The following is a 13535-nucleotide window of genomic DNA, read 5'->3' on the forward strand; positions in this document are numbered from 1 at the left end:
AGTACGTTCAAGCAGCAGTAATGACTGAAATAACTGACTGTGTAGAGAAGAAAATTGTTGGGAAACATGTTAATTAGCTATTCAATAGAAATAAGAAATGAACAATAACAAGAGTAGATTACAGCTGAGAAATGCTGAAAAGCACCAGAATGCTAAAGAAGTCAACTGAGCGAAGGTGATCTGTCTATGAAAAGTCAGAAAATTCTTGGAGTCTCTTCCTTCAGTCAGTGTATAAACACTAAGGAAGGCCTTCTATTTAAAGGAATTGGGGAAACTTGGATGGATTCCACATCTGACGTAAAATATGTGGAGTAAGCAGACAGTCAAATGAAGCCTGCTGGTAAACAAAATACAATTTTTATCTATTGGTGAATTCTACTTTTAGTGAACAAGAACATACCTTAGGAAAAAGAAATAGAAAACTTAGAAAAAAAAATTAGTTTATGCATTATTATTATTATTATTATTATTATGTACTGTAATTGGCTTTTTATTTTTAGAAGTACCCACAGTTGAGTTGTGTCAATGAACACTTCTGTTAATGATCAGAGTCATTAGGAGGAAAGGGTTACATTCTGATAACAGGAAAACATGCATAAAGATACTGTTAGCACTGTGTTCAACTCCAAAAGGTCTGATGGACGTAAAGCTAAATTTGAACTTCTGTGTCCGCCATTAAAACACTGGGGAAAACAACACAAGAGCATTCAAGCTTTTTTTCCACTCAAGCAATCTGTCATCACTGTAAGCACTGCTGTCTTCTCTGATGTTTTCCACTGCCAGTTCTGTGCTCAGCTGCCGTCTGCCAGTCTTCAGTAAGTGTTATCCAGTTTATATTTCTAGTCACTCTCTTTTCTTTTGGGCAACTATCAGTTAAACTTGCTGATATTAGTGAAATGCTCTTCTTTTAAAATTTCTTATAAAGAAAAAAATGAACTTTATTAAATTTAGGCTTCAAAAATAATTTTTTTTATTTTGATGATTCCCAGTATGTGAAAGAGGGACTATAATATTAGCGTAATTTTAAGGCACATTTACACACTGGATGTTTATATCCACAAACAAACTTGAACAAACTTGAGCTCCTGACTCTTGCAGTGCACTTGTATGTGCTATATCTGCTCCCCTGAACAGACAACTAGGCTCTCCCAGTACATAAGATAACCCTCAAAGGCCTGCAGTACACTCTTGGCTACTTCCCTTATCCAGCAAGAAGAGTCATAGTGTGAATTTTTTGAAAGAGTTGATTTTTGTACTCTTCAGCTGTTGTGCAGCTTCAATTCCAGATTGAGCCGTCTTCCCTTTAGGAACAAGTGCCAATTTGTAAAAGGGTTAGGAAGCCTATAGATTTCTTTCTCTTATCCAAAAGCCAGACAGGCCCTTGACAGCTCACCTGCCAGGTACTCTGAATTTCAGAATCTGTGCCCAGATTGCCCAGGAGGATTTTCCATTTCAACTGTGCAGGTGAACTTGACAATTCAGGATCAGCCAAACTAAGTAGCTTGCTGGTCAGTTAATCTACTTCTTACACCCAGAAGTTACAAATGAGAAAGGCTGTTTAATATTCTGTGTAATATTTCAATTACTTTTGGAATAGTTTAAAGCAAAGAACGCACATTTTATATTTCTGCTGTGCAAGGGGCATAAAAAGACATTTGTGCATGCTTGATCAGGAGTGTTCTGTTGTAATAAGCCCAGTTTCAGTTAGACAATCCAAAACCACTAAACTAGCAATTGAACTTTGTGCATAACTAACTCTTTAATTTTTATGCATGGGTGGTATAATACTATGAGCTCAAATGCAATTATTTCACTTTAACCCAGAATCAAATTATACTTACACTTCTCTGTACAAACTGTCTTTGCCAATGTGCCCTAAAATCTATTCAACTAGTTAGACAGCTAGTTACAGAGCTCAGCATCTCCAGGGTGAGGGAGCTCTTTACCATTTGTATCTTGCTTAATTCAACAGTCCATGGTTACTCATGACCATTTCTTGCTCTCAGTTGCCACAGGATTTTAATGCTTTCTTGTCTTCTATGCACAAACTAGTGAGATCAGATCCAGTTGCAGCTGGCTCCAAAAGGGACCTGTCACTGGCCAAAGCTGAGCCGATGAGTGATGGTAGTTTTGCCTCAGTAAAAGCATATTTAAAAGAAAGTTAAAAGTGCTGTGCAACAATATCTGGGAGAGAGGAGAGAGAAAATGAACATCCCTGCAGACCCAAAGGTTATTGCAGAAGGAGGGCAGGAGGTGCTCCAGGCAAGACAGCAGCAGTTCCCCTGTGGCCTGTGGGGAGGCTCCTGGTGGAGCAGGCTGTCCCCCTGCAGCCCATGGGTCCCACACAGAGCAGATCTCCACGCTGCAGCCCGTGGAGGAGCCCCCGGTGGAGCAGGTGGATGTGGCCTGGAGGAGGCTGCGGCCCATGGAGAGCCCCCGCAGGAGCAGGCCCCGGGCCGGAGCTGCAGCCCGTGGAGAGGAGCCCACGCAGGAGCAGGGGGTCTGGGGGGAGCTGCCGCCTGTGGGGGACCGGTGCTGGAGCAGTTTGCTCCTGATGGATGGACCCCACGGTATGGACCTATATTGGAGCAGTTCTTGAAGAGCTGCTGCCTATGAGAAGCCCATGCAGAATCAGTTCGGGAAGGATAGCATCCCGTGGGAGGAACAGCATGCTGGAGCAGGGGCAGAGAGTGAGGGAGAAGAAGAGACAGAGATGGTGTGTTATGGGTTGGCCACAACCCCCATCCCACATTCCACTGCACTGGGGAATTTCTCTACCTGAAGAGAAGGAAGTAGAAGGTGAATGGGAGGAAGGTGTTTTTAGTTTACTTTTAGTTCTCACTGCTAGAATCTGTTATCAATAGACAGTAAATTATGTTAATCTCCCAAACTGAATCTGTTTTGCCCATGACAGTAATTGGTGAGTAATGTCCTTGTCCTTGTTCAACCCGTGAACATTTTTTTCATTGTATTTTCTCCCCCTGTCCTTCTGAGGGAAAGAGTGGTGTGGTGGTGCTTCGCTGCATGAAACTATTATACCAGTTTAGGTCAACAAATATTTACATCTAATTTTGTGTTTCAAGCCCAGTTCTTTCCAGAGATCGCTAGGCTAAAAACTTCAGCCTTACCTTTCTATCCTTTAGTTAAGGAAATATTTAATTCCCATACAAAATTAAGGGAATTGCAGCCTACATTTGTAACTTCACAGTCAGCTTGCATCACAGTTGTTACCTTCTCAGTTTCTTTCTCCATCAGTCAGACTCATTAGAAGGACAGCAGAGTGATCACATAGCTAAGTATGTTGAGTTAATTTCTATGTTGTTTCCTTTTTAAACAATGTCTTTGCACGGCTAACATTCAGTAAATTGATCATTTTTTCATATAAACAACAAATTTTATCTCTACATAAATTGTGAATAGATGAGTTAATCCCCAAAATAAATAAACCAAAAGATTTGTATAAGCAATTTTAAAATGAAGGCCAGTAATAATGTCCATCTATGAGATAGGATCTTTAAATCTTTTAACAAAAATACAATTTTTAGTAGCACCTCTAACATCTCATCCTACAGATGGTATGGAAGAAGAACCCATCAACTTCTGAGCAAAAGACTGCAGTAAGGAATGATGTCCCTGTTGACATCAAGCTATCAAAAGATTAAGAATTTGTTACTTTCCTTGGCACATGCTGCAACAGTTACCAGCCTGCTCTGTCAAAAATATGTATGTTCTCACAAAACTTGCATGCCTGTTTAATTTCTACTCACTAAATGTAGCATCTCTTAAATTCCTTTAAATAATCATAGTTACGTGTAGTTATTCGTGGTATTTGTATTTTAGTAATATAACTATATTACACATGTAACATGGTTACATGTAGTATTTGTGAAGATAATAATTTTAAAATAAATTTAAAAATGCAGATATTTCTTTCCTTTTCTTTTTGGTGACCAAAACATAACAAGCTGTATAGCTTCTATTGTAGAGCTTTTCTTTAAGCCCTTAAATTGCGAATAAATGACTTTTAATCATTAACTTCACCATTTTAGTATGTTTCTTAAAGTATGGATACTAGACCATTATTTCACTACTTTAACTAACAATTTCAGCAATTTGGTATATTTTATTTGATTCTTTTTTCTATTCCTATCTATCACCTTTTTCCTCCAAATCTTCGGGATGCTATTTTTTTCCCAGATTATTGTCCAGCATTAATGTTTCTCAACATATCAAATACTATTTTGAAGAATTTCCCCTCTTCTTTTCTCTCAAGAGGTTTGTCCTTTTGAAGTACATAGAAGTGTATATACATATCAATCTTAGCAGCTCAAACTTAGCAGCTCCAGGTAGGATAGGAAATTTTGGAAATATTGATAGGCTCTGAATGTCTGAATGTATGAGAGATGCCCTCAGTTTGCTTATAACTATCTGCAAAATATTGTGCAGACAGATCTTTTGAAATATTTATTAGGGTAGAATTTAACAGATAAACAAAGTTGTTTTTTTTTTTTTTTTTTTTTAACTGATGTGCTGTAAAAACTGTACCTATAAATATCCTCAAAGAGAACTTATTGTTTACCTTTTTCATCATGTAATTCAGTTTTCTTTTATACATGATGCTACAACGTAAACATTAACCAGCAAAGCTACTAAACAAAGTCCTTGCTATGTTTTAAGAACTTGTTATTACCTGGAACAATAGGATATTGGAGTGCTGAACTCGATTCTGGATTGGTTCCTTCATGTTCCTATTAACCTGTTTTGAATGGCCAATCTTTTAAAATTGTGGGTACTATGGTAACTGGAGTTTTCAAGATGTCATGGAGATAAAGTACATTTCTGCTCAAATTGTAGTCTATTTGAGTCTGCTTTAAAAAAACACAGAAGAAGCTTTTTGTTGTCTTCTAAATGTAACTACTTAGAAGTGGTGACTCATATAAGAGTTGCATGATACTAGCGTTTTTAATACACCATTTAAAAGTTTCAGAATTAAAACCGAAGTGAAATAAATGCAGCTTCTCTTACACAATTAAAGATCCTATGTAGAAAAGAAGAAATTCCTTGGTTGAATGTAAATAACCAACTAAAGTTATGTCATTCTCTACAGAAAAATAAAATAATTAAAAAAAAATATTCTTAGATGATTTCTTTTATTACAAATTTGACTAAATTGAGTATATGATATTTATATCATATTTAGATACATCACAATTTATCTAGATGTGTAGTTTGGGAGTATGCTCACATTTCTCAATGTAGCAATCAGGTAAAGATTTTTAAACTCAGTGTGGGTTTTCCTGTAACAGATTTAACTTACAGAGAATGTTGGGTTTTTTGATTGTTTTTTACTTTCCTCAAAGTACCATGCCAATAAACATTTTGCCTTTCCAAAAAGAACCATATTATTTTGAGGTAATGTTTAGTTTTAATAATAATAAGTAAATAAACAAAAAGACAAACCAAAAGAGATCCATTACTTTTCTGCTGATGGGTTGTTTATACACTTCTTTTTACATTGTTTGTGAGAGTCACAGTGCTACCTACCCTAAGTATAATAAGATGGACATAAAAAATAAAAATAAAATAATAACAATAAGAATAAACTGATACTGAGACTTTGGGCACAATTTTGTCAGTTCTAAAGAATGTTTTATTTTCAGTATCACACACAGCTGTCCCTAACTTGAGGGTCAGTGGCTCACACAGTTTGCACAAATAATATTTATCTGGTCCTTGCTAAATTTGTTTGCCTGATCCTCACTCCTATCAGTTTTTCTACCTCTGTTATTTACAAGCAGATATTTGTTCTCTCTTTCTTTTCCTTCCTTCCATGCATCTCTGAATCACCTTTTCTGATTTTGTCATAATTTCCAAACACTTTCATCAAGGAAGTTTTATTTCCTTCTCTTGATTATATTGATCATGTTTCTTGCAAGTTTTTAAAATTTATTTTCTGCAATAATTTTATTATTGAAACAATGTATTTTTTTCCAACTTCTTAGTCTTTCTTTTCTGTCAGGTTAGAAGTCTCACAAATTTTTCTAGTTGGTGCAAAAGCTTTAAAAACGAATTTTTTATTTTTATTTTTTTGAGATGATTCCTGCTTTTCCAGTTTCTTAGTACCTATGCTAAAACTATTATTGTCATGTTTAATTTCTTGTTAAATATTTATTCTGTATCAACTATCTAGGCCAAAGTCTGAACAGAGGTACAAAGCCCTTCAGACCTCATAAGCTTTCCCTTTCCATCACAGCTTTTGCGATTTTAGTGTGATTTCTTGGTCTTTCAATACATGATTGCAAATTCATGTAAAGCCTGTTTTATTAAGTTACACCATTTTTCAGGTAAAGCACTAATCAAAACTATGCTGTCTTCATAACTCTGCTTGCCCATGTACGTGTTCCTACCTCTATCACAGGGCTGAATAACTGTACACATATTGCCACTACAGCTAATCATATGTAGTATTGATCCTGCCTCTTTTACTACTGCATTCTAACCTCAATAAAGCTCATATTTTATCTAAGTGTAATAGAAATCCCATCTCAAACATTGTCAGGCATAACCTGTCAAGTCCCATAAAATCCAAATTGTCTTGGTGAAGCTAAAAATTAAATATTGAAGGATTGCCCAAATTGTTGAGTGAAATTCCTCGTGATCCTTAAATTTTTCACTTGTTCTCTGTTTCCTAGCCATCATATTCACCTGATATTCCCTTCTGGTTTTGTTTAACTCTTTCAATGTCATTCTACATGCATATAAAACTTAAAACAAACAAACACAAAAATATTTGCTAACTCCTTCAAAACATTTTAAGCTGGTGTTAGTATGATTATTCCTTCTTGTCCTAGTATTTCCTTGTATCTGTTTAGATCAAATCAATGCCTGTATCTGCATGCAGAGTATGGAGATCCACTATCCATTGAATTATCTAGATATTTAGCATTTTTGTTCTTGGTTTATCATTTTAATCCTGAATGTGGCTTCAGATTTTAAGACGTTCACTTTCCACCAATGGTGGTTCACTTTCCACCAATCAGTCAGAATAAAATTATGGAGAAAAAGAAATCAATGCTAAATATGGTTTAATGTAACAAATCTATCTTCACTTCCTACTGTTTTCTCTGGAGAGAAATAATATCACTTTAATTCTCCTTCCTAGACAAGAACAAGACATTTAAACATAGTTCTGGTAAATTGCAGTGCTCCCTTTGGCCTTTCCTTCCCTTCTTTCTCTCCTTTTTGATCACCACCTCCTCTCTCCCTGCCCCCACCATTGCTAGCACACCAGAAAGATATTATTACAGCCTATGATATTGCAAGTATGTATATCCAACATACTCCACCTTCTGAAAATTTGTTCACTGAAATATTTGCACTGCTGCATGGTTGCAAAAGGCAACCATGGAAAACAGTATCTGTCAGCTGAGAGTCACAGTAGTTTTATTTTACAGCAGAACTTGTCAAACTCTGAAGCACTACAGTTGGAGGGGAAAAAAACAAACAAAAAAAAACCACAGACATTTATTGATAGAGAAAATGAATCAGGATATATATATATTTTTTGTGAGTGTTCTTGGGCAATGCAAGTCTCATTCATACAGAATCTTATTCATGACTTATTCTTTTTAAAAATAAAATTGATATTCCTTTAAAAATCCTTATCTTATACATTTTTTGTTTGTTTGGTTTTTTTTTACTTCCCAGCCAATCATAATTCAAATGTTGCTTTTATAACTCTATCAGGATCAAGCCTGTGCTTTCTCTATAAACCACGTGAACTAATTGTGGTCATGAACTAATTAGCATTGCCTAAACTGTGGTTATTTTCATTCCTGAGAGAGTGCTACATACATACATACAGTGTAGGACTTTTCCAATAGCTCTAATATTATCAAATATTGAGTGTTATGACCTATACCCATAAAACAAAAACCAAACCAAACCAGACCAACCAACCAGAAAACAACACAGTTAAACCCTGGCTTATTTTATGTATTTGGAAGTGTTTTTTGTTTTTTGTTTTTTTTTTTCTTACCACTTAAGCTAAAAAGGTCTAAGTAGTATAATTCTGATGTTGTCACAACTTTTCAAAACTAAGGTTTGTTAGAACATACAAAATATGTATCTTAAGTTAAGTCCTCCTATTATCAGTTATGCAGAAGAATTTAAGAGTTTATTTTATTCATTATTTTTGTACTTCGCTGAGGATTAGCCCTGATCAATTGATATTGATCCTGAAAAAACTGGAACGGAATCCAGATGTCCTAATGCCAGCACAAGACCGTCAAATGCTCTGTATTACTATTTTAAGACAAAAAACAACTTGACATTTTCTATGGGAGATGAAAAAAAAAAAACTATCTGCTCTACCTAGATGAGGCTGATTTAGATATTATTTAGACCAAAGTTTTCATTTTCTTGTAGGAGAGAGAGAAGAAGGAGGTGACTTCAATTACTTTGATGTTATCAAAGATGCAGACATTCAGAAAATAATCCTGAAATGACTTCTCTCTGTTGAAGGTATAGAGGTCTTTTGAAGGTAAAGAAACATGATAGGTATTAATAGATGCCTTCCTCCATTTAGGTTTTACTCTATCTGTGTCTCTCCTGAAATAAAATTCGCAGCGGAAGGGGGCTGTCACTTTTTAAAACAGATAATATTGAAGTCAGCTATGTTCTTTCTCATATTATGCATAATCTGAAAGACAGACTCACTGAGCAAAGGAAATCTTACTCCTCACTCTGGAGTAGATGGAGAAGATGGGGAGGAGAAAAAGAGAGCAGCTGCTTTTATTCCTGTTAATCCAGTCCAGTTTGTGTCCAGAGGGGAAAAAATGCTGATGATAACAGGAAGAGAAACACCTTTTTGAATATAACTTAGTGGAGATATCTCTCCATTTGAAGATTAAGGTTCAGCCTTGTGGTTTAACCCCTCTGGTAGATGAGCACCACACAGCCCTTCACTCACCCTCCCCTTTCCCTCTCTGGGACGGGGGAGAAAATCAGAAAAAAAAAAGCCTGTGGGTTGAGATAAAGACAGCTTATTAGGACAGAAAAGAAAGGAAAATAATAATGATAATGATAATAGTACCACTACTAAGCAAGTGTACTAAACAAGTGATGCACAATGCAATTGCTCACCACCCGCTGACCAATGCCTAGCCTATCCCTGAGCAGTGGTCCCTCCACCCCGGCCAGCCACCCCATATTAATTGCTCAGCATGACACTATATGGTATGGAATACCCCTTTGGCCAGTTTGGGTCAGCTGTCCTTGGTCTGTCCCCTCCCAGCTCCTGCTGCACCCCCAGCCTGCCCGCTGGTAGGACGGAGCAAGAAGCTGAAAAGTCCTTGGCCTGGTGTAAGCACTGCTCTGCAACAATTAAAACATCAGTGCGTTATCAACATTCTTCTCACCCTAATCCAAAACATAGCACCATATCAGCTACTAGGAGGAAAATTAACTCTATCCTAGCCGAAAACAGAACAAAACTCTTCTCAAAATGGCTCTACAGCTCAAGTCTCCTGTGCCACAGATAAGCCTCCTACTACCAAGTTGCATAAAATGCTGGTGATGCCACCATGCTTGTTTCCTATTTATTTTTGTTTTGCAACAGCACCTAAGGGAGTAGACAGATATCAGCTTCTCAGATAAAGCCTCTTGTGGGTTCACTGGAGCATGTCAGGCCAACCAGAGACTTAATTTGGGGAACTAAATAAACCACAGATTCAGAATGTGAATGATTGTTGTTTGAGATTCAAGCAAAATCCCAAATACCAAAGCCTTGATTTCTTAAGTATATTCTGTCTGTAATTACTAAACATACATAAAAATATTGTGTCCCTCTAGTGAGATGTATGGACCAAAATTAGTATGTAAACATAAAGATGTTATTAAAGAACACGTGTGGTCTATAGCCTCTGGGGAAAACAACAAAAACCACAATGATTTCTCATACTTAATAGCATTTTTATTCCAATAACATTATATCTTATCTTAAAACTAATCCATAACTTTAGTGTTCAGTGACAAAGAAGAGTGCAGAAATGTTTTCATTTTTTCACTGCTTCTACAAAAACTTACCACGTTTTTCTTTCAGATTTTCAGATAGTATAGCATGAGTTTGAAAGCTATGCAGGACTCATATGCCTTTCTTGTAGGAAGAATGGTCACCCCGTAGGGGAAACAAAAGAATAATCGTGGAATTCCACTGCCTTAAGAGGCATAGGTTGTCATGGGGATAGCCAAGACTGTCTGAAAGTGGTTCATTTTATTCAGCAGCAAAGATACCTTGCTGCAAGAATCTGGTGCTGGTATCATCAACATCTCTGTTTTCCAGCCATTACTGTTGGTTTTACATTTTACACGAGTGCATATATGAAATAAAGTTGCATGTAAATCCTGCTTTTCAAACAACTTTAATTTTTGCAGTATCACCTGTCAGAAATATGCAGATTCAGGATTTTAACAAAATTATTTGTTACGACTGAAGATGCACTTTATATTCTGTAAGCAATGCAATATCACGCAGAGTAGGTGAAACCAGAAAATGAAGTCTCACTTTTAAGCCTAAAAAAAAAAAAACACCGTTCAATGGGTAAATCAAAAGAAAGAAAAAGCTGGAATGAGGGTCAAGACAGGGAGGGGAAGCAGGTAGTGCTCACCTTTGCATGTTCCAGGTCTGAAAGATCAACTGCTCAATTTTACAAGTTCAACTTGTATTTTGCTGACTCTTTTGAGTGTTGCTGAGCAGTACTTACACTCCTTGTACCATATATTTACATTCAGCCATTGTTGTGCATGTTCTGAAAAAGATTTAGAATAGTAATAAATAGCATTATTATGTAACGACTAGGATAATCAATTAGAATGACCTGGAGTGAACAGATCCATCTCCATGTACAGTAGTTTGTATCAGTCCCAACAACAAGGATAAAAGAAAAAGAGGAAAAAGAGGATGCTTAAAAAAAAAAAAAAAAAAAAAGGAAAAGGCGGATGATTAGTTTAGAAGTTTGTTTGTCTGTGGCATTATAATTTCAGTTGGGAATGAAAAAAGTCATAATACTTTTTTATTTTATTTTATTTTATTTTATTTTATTTTAATGGCCAAGGGCAATTGTTTTCTCAGATATGAAATAGCAAAAAGAGATTTGGGACAATTCTTCCAGGTTGTGCAAGTCTGCTCTATATTTGGTAGCTGCAGTGAAACTTGTTTTCTTCCTTCATCTCCCTCAAAGCACTGATTTTGAGATGACAGGTCTATGTAATGGAGAATACAAAAAGAAAAAATGTGTAGTGCAAAATGTTCTTTCTTATAAAGGCTGTGGAGTTTTAGGATGACTTTTAAAAAGTCTGGAAAGTAGACAAAAAAAAGAAAAAAAAAGAAGAATTTAAAGCAGAAGAGCTACAGGACATACCAGGAGGCATCAGAGTCAGCAACTGGGAAAAAAAAAAAAAAAAAGAGTGGGATGGAGAATGAGGCAGAAATCAGTGGAATGATAAGACTGATGAAAAACTGAAGGTGGGTAACCAGAGAGGATGAAGAGCAGCAGGGGAGGGAAAATAAATAAGAGATAAAGAAGGGGAAGGACCAGGAGAAGAAAAAGAAACCTGAGTGAGCAAAAGAAAAAAGAGATTTAAAAAAAAAAATCAATTGCACAGAGCTAGAAGGGAGAAGATACTGAGATACTACAGTGATACAAAAGCTGTAAAAATGATTCTGTAGGTTATATAAGAAAATAGGATAAGTAAAGGGAGATAGACTCAAGGGAAAAGGATGAGAGATCAGAAGGAAAGGGAAAAAGAAGCAATTAGGACAAGAGAAATTACACTGGGTTGGAAAGGCCAAAAGGATGGACTAGGGTACAGCAGCGGAGTCAGTCAAGTCTGAGGTATCTTATTACTGGTTAATGATTCTTGACTAAAGCCCTGTGAATAACCGATTTTGTGATTTTGTGTTTGAGCTATGAAACTGAAAAAAACGGAGGGGAAAGAATCAGTTTAGTTAAAACATAATTCACTTAAAAGAGAGAAAATTCTCAGCAGTGGAAAGAATGAATCTTGTATCACCTGTATCTTTGTGCAGGCAATACAAAATGTATTTTTTTCCTGAAGTATTTTATATGTTTTGTGTGACTGTCTCCTATGATTACATAAGCTGTTCCTTGGATTAAGGAACCTGAGGCTTCACACTATCTTAGATACATCCCATTAATTAATTAATAATTGTTTTCTTTCAAAACAAGTTTTTAAACTCAGCAAATTTTTACATGAAGTAGGCACTGACAACATCCCAACTTCAACATATACTGGAAGGATAAAACCAGGGAACAATCAGACCTTTCAGTTGTCTAACAGCAGCGCTAAATTATTCCTCGTAGAAAAAACGATTTACTCCTATGCTGGAAAACAAAGGAAGGCTTCCCAGCCCCCAGAACTCAACACTTGCTCACTCCCACATCTCTGTTCAGTGTCAGGATAAGATCTGGGAATGGCCCTATGAACACATCATATACACAGAAAGGTGCAGGTGCAGAAAAATTGCTTCACTTCAGAGACTCCTTAAAGATGCCCTGTGTCATAAAATGATATATACCCTTGGAGCTTCTGATGGAGACGTCTTACTCGACAAGACTATATGAATACCTGAAGGTGAGAACAGCTTTTTGCCCAATACTTACATCATTCTTGTGAAACACTGGGTTTGTACAATTTCAGGCACTAGATTTTCAGACCAGGATTCTTACACTCTTTTCTTTCTTTTCATCTTTTCTTCTTTTCATCTTTTCTTTTTTCTCTCTTTCATCTCTTTTCTTTTCTTTTTTTTTCTTTTCTTTTCTTTTCTTTTTTTTCTTTTCTTTTCTTTTCTTTTCTTTTCTTTTCTTTTCTTTTCTTTTCTTTTCTTTTCTTTTCTTTTCTTTTCTTTTCTTTTCTTTTCTTTTCTTTTTCTTTTCTTTTCTTTTCTTTTCTTTTCTTTTCTTTTCTTTTCTTTTCTTTTCTTTTCTTTTCTTTTCTTTTCTTTTCTTTTCTTTTCTTTTCTTTTCTTTCCTTTTCTTTTCTTTTCTTTTCTTTTCTTTTCTTTCCTTTTCTTTTCTTTTCTTTTCTTTCCTTTTCTTTCCTTTTCTTTCCTTTTCTTTCCTTTTCTTTTCTTTTTTCTTTCCTTTTTCCTTTCCTTTCCTTTCCTTTTCTTTCCTTTTCTTTCCTTTCCTTTTCTTTTTTCCTTTCCTTTCCTTTCCTTTCCTTTCCTTTCCTTTCCTTTCCTTTCCTTTCCTTTCCTTTCCTTTCCTTTCCTTTCCTTTCCTTTCCTTTCCTTTCCTTTCCTTTCCTTTCCTTTCCTTTCCTTTCCTTTCCTTTCCTTTCCTTTCCTTTCCTTTCCTTTCTTTCCTTTCCTTTCCTTTCCTTTCCTTTCCTTTCCTTTCCTTTCCTTTCCTTTCCTTTCCTTTCCTTTCCTTTCCTTTCCTTTCCTTTCCTTTCCTTTCCTTTCCTTTTCTTTCCTTTCCTTTCCTTTCCTTTCCTTTCCTTTCCTTTCCTTT

At 35.9% G+C, this 13535-nt stretch overlaps 1 long non-coding RNA gene across 1 annotated transcript in view; it reads left to right on the forward strand.

The window, feature by feature from the left end:
• The window catches only part of LOC106037552 (uncharacterized), a 48858-nt gene extending 39524 nt beyond the window's left edge, over window positions 1–9334 (forward strand). The window contains exon 5 of the long non-coding RNA XR_010829657.1: window positions 8428–9334. This is a non-coding gene — a long non-coding RNA (uncharacterized lncRNA). The remainder of the gene's footprint in view (window positions 1–8427) is intronic.
• The last annotated feature ends 4201 nt before the right edge of the window (window positions 9335–13535 follow it).

Source organism: Anser cygnoides, chromosome 2 (genome assembly GCF_040182565.1).
Source record: "Anser cygnoides isolate HZ-2024a breed goose chromosome 2, Taihu_goose_T2T_genome, whole genome shotgun sequence".
Classification (NCBI taxonomy): domain Eukaryota; kingdom Metazoa; phylum Chordata; class Aves; order Anseriformes; family Anatidae; genus Anser; species Anser cygnoides.